Here is a 2,500-nt window from a genome sequence, read left to right on the forward strand (position 1 = left end):
ATTCAACTTTCAACTGGGGATGTAGCTCAGTGGTAGAGCGCATGCTTTGCATGTATGAGGTCCTGGGTTCAATCCCCAATCGTCACCGTTTGTCTTGAATCATTCACTAAAATATGTTTGCCTTTTCTGCACAATCAGAATTGACATAAACATTTTGACGTTCCGTCCACCACAGTAAAAAGGCGGAATAAAAAGAAAATTATTCAAATTTCAACTGGGGATGTAGCTCAGTGGTAGAGCGCATGCTTTGCATGTATGAGGTCCTGTGTTCAATCCCCAGCATCTCCAAGAGCCTTTCAAGGTTCTGTCCACAGACGATAAACTGGGTTAAGAAAGCAGTTTATGGTCCTAGGTTCAGTTGCAGCGTCTTCAATTGTCTTGATTCATTCACTAAAATATGTTTGCCTTTTCTGCACAATCAGAATTGACAAACCTTTTGACATTCTGTCCACCACAGTAAAAAGGCGAAAAAAAGAACAATATTCCCCTTTAAACAGGGGATGTAGCTCAGTGGTAGAGCGCATGCTTCGCATGTATGAGGCCCTGGGTTCAATCCCCAGCATCTCCAAGAACCTTTTGAGGTTTTGTTCACAGACGATAAACAGGGTTGAGAAAGCGGTGTATGGTCCTGGGTTTAGTTGCAGTGTCACTGTTTGTCTTGAATCATTCACTAAAATATGTTTGCCTTTTCTGCACAATCAGAATTGACATAAACATTTTGACATTCTATCCACCACAGTAAAAAGGCGAAAAAAAAAGAAAAATATTCCCCTTTCAACTGGGGATGTATCTCAGTGGTAGAGCACATGCGTTTGCATGTATGAGGTCCGGGGTTCAATCCCCAGCATCTCCAAGAACCTTTTGAGGTTTTGTCCACAGACAAACAGGGTAAAGAAAGATTTTGATTGTCTTAGGTTTAGTTGCAGCGTCTACAACTGTCTTGAATCATTCACTAAAATATGTTTGCCTTTTCCGCACAATCAGAATTGACTTAATTGTTTTGAGGTTCCGTCCACAACCCTAAGAAGGGGAAAAAGAAAAAAAAAATGTTTGTTTTCACAGGGGGATGTAGCTCAGTGGTAGAGCGCATGCTTTGCATGTATGAGGTCCTGGGTTCAATCCCCAGCATCTCCAAGAGCCTTTCGAGGTTCTGTCCACAGACGATAAACAGGGTTAAGAAAGCAGTTTATGGTCCTAGGTTCAGTTGCAGCGTCTTCAATAGTCTTGAATCGATCACTAAAATATATTTGCCTTTTCTGCACAATCAGAATTCACATAAACATTTTGATGTTCTGTCTACCACAGTAAAAAGGCGGAATAAAAAGAAAAATATTCCCCTTTCATCTGGGGATGTAGCTCAGTGGTAGAGCGCATGCTTTGCATGTATGAGGTCCTGGGTTCAATCCCCAGCATCTCCAAGAGCCTTTTGAGGTTCTGTCCATAGACGATGAACAGGGTTAAGAAAGCGGTGTATGGTCCTAGGTTGAGTTGCAGCATCTTCAATTGTCTTGAATCATTCACTAAAATATGTTTGCCTTTTCTGCACAATCAGAATTGACATAAACATTTTGACATTTTGTCCACCACAGTAAAATAGCGGAATAAAAAGAAAATTATTCAACTCTCAACTGGGGATGTAGCTCAGTGGTAGAGGGCATGCTTCGCATGTATGAGGCCCGGGGTTAATCCCCAGCATCTCCAAGAACCTTTTGAGGTTTTGTTCACAGACGATAAACAGGGTTGAGAAAGCGGTGTATGGTCCTGGGTTTAGTTGCAGTGTCACCGTTTGTCTTGAATCATTCACTAAAATATGTTTGCCTTTTCTGCACAATCAGAATTGACAAACATTTTGACATTCTGTCCACCACAGTAAAAAGGTGAAAAAAAAAGAAAAATATTCCCCTTTCAACTGGGGATGTAGCTCAGTGGTAGAGCGCATGCTTTGCATGTATGAGGTCCTGGGTTAAATCCCAAGCATCTCCAAGAGCCTTTTGAGGTTCTGTCCATAGACGATGAACAGGGTTAAGAAAGCGGTGTATGGTCCTAGGTTCAGTTGCAGCATCTTCTATTGTCTTGAATCATTCACTAAAATATGTTTGCCTTTTCTGCACAATCAGAATTGACATTAACATTTTGACGTTCCGTCCACCACAGTAAAAAGCCGAAAAAAAAAGAAAAATATTCAACTTTCAACTGGGGATGTAGCTCAGTGGTAAAGCGCATGCTTCGCATGTATGAGGTCCTGGGTTCAATCCCCAGCATCTCCAAGAGCCTTTTGAGATTCTGTTCACAGACGATAAACAGGCTTGAGAAAGCGGTGTATGGTCCTGGGTTTAGTTGCAGTGTCACCGTTTGTCTTGAATCATTCACTAAAATATGTTTGCCTTTTCTGCACAATCAGAATTGACATAAACATTTTGATGTTCTGTCTACCACAGAAAAAGGCGGAATAAAAAGAAAAATATTACCTTTTCAACTGGGGATGTAGCTCAGTGGTAGA

At 41.2% G+C, this 2,500-nt stretch overlaps 8 non-coding genes across 8 annotated transcripts in view; all 8 read left to right on the plus strand.

The window, feature by feature from the left end:
• Positions 1-15: 15 nt before the first annotated feature.
• trnaa-ugc (transfer RNA alanine (anticodon UGC)) lies at positions 16-88 on the plus strand. Its single transcript has one exon. It is a non-coding gene; the product is annotated as a tRNA-Ala (tRNA).
• Positions 89-216: 128 nt separating this feature from the next.
• On the plus strand, positions 217-288 carry trnaa-ugc (transfer RNA alanine (anticodon UGC)). Its single transcript has one exon. It is a non-coding gene; the product is annotated as a tRNA-Ala (tRNA).
• A 208-nt stretch (positions 289-496) lies between these two features.
• Positions 497-568, plus strand: trnaa-cgc (transfer RNA alanine (anticodon CGC)). Its single transcript has one exon. It is a non-coding gene; the product is annotated as a tRNA-Ala (tRNA).
• A 494-nt stretch (positions 569-1,062) lies between these two features.
• trnaa-ugc (transfer RNA alanine (anticodon UGC)) lies at positions 1,063-1,134 on the plus strand. Its single transcript has one exon. It is a non-coding gene; the product is annotated as a tRNA-Ala (tRNA).
• Positions 1,135-1,346: 212 nt separating this feature from the next.
• On the plus strand, positions 1,347-1,418 carry trnaa-ugc (transfer RNA alanine (anticodon UGC)). The gene has a single exon. It is a non-coding gene; the product is annotated as a tRNA-Ala (tRNA).
• Positions 1,419-1,911: 493 nt separating this feature from the next.
• On the plus strand, positions 1,912-1,983 carry trnaa-ugc (transfer RNA alanine (anticodon UGC)). The gene has a single exon. It is a non-coding gene; the product is annotated as a tRNA-Ala (tRNA).
• A 212-nt stretch (positions 1,984-2,195) lies between these two features.
• On the plus strand, positions 2,196-2,267 carry trnaa-cgc (transfer RNA alanine (anticodon CGC)). Its single transcript has one exon. It is a non-coding gene; the product is annotated as a tRNA-Ala (tRNA).
• A 211-nt stretch (positions 2,268-2,478) lies between these two features.
• Positions 2,479-2,500, plus strand: part of trnaa-ugc (transfer RNA alanine (anticodon UGC)) — a 72-nt gene continuing 50 nt past the window's right edge. Inside the window, exon 1 of the tRNA in view lies at positions 2,479-2,500. This exon is cut by the window's right edge and continues 50 nt beyond it. This is a non-coding gene — a tRNA (tRNA-Ala).

The sequence above is a fragment of the Danio rerio genome, chromosome 21, assembly GCF_049306965.1.
Source record: "Danio rerio strain Tuebingen ecotype United States chromosome 21, GRCz12tu, whole genome shotgun sequence".
In the NCBI taxonomy this organism is placed as follows: Eukaryota; Metazoa; Chordata; class Actinopteri; order Cypriniformes; family Danionidae; genus Danio; species Danio rerio.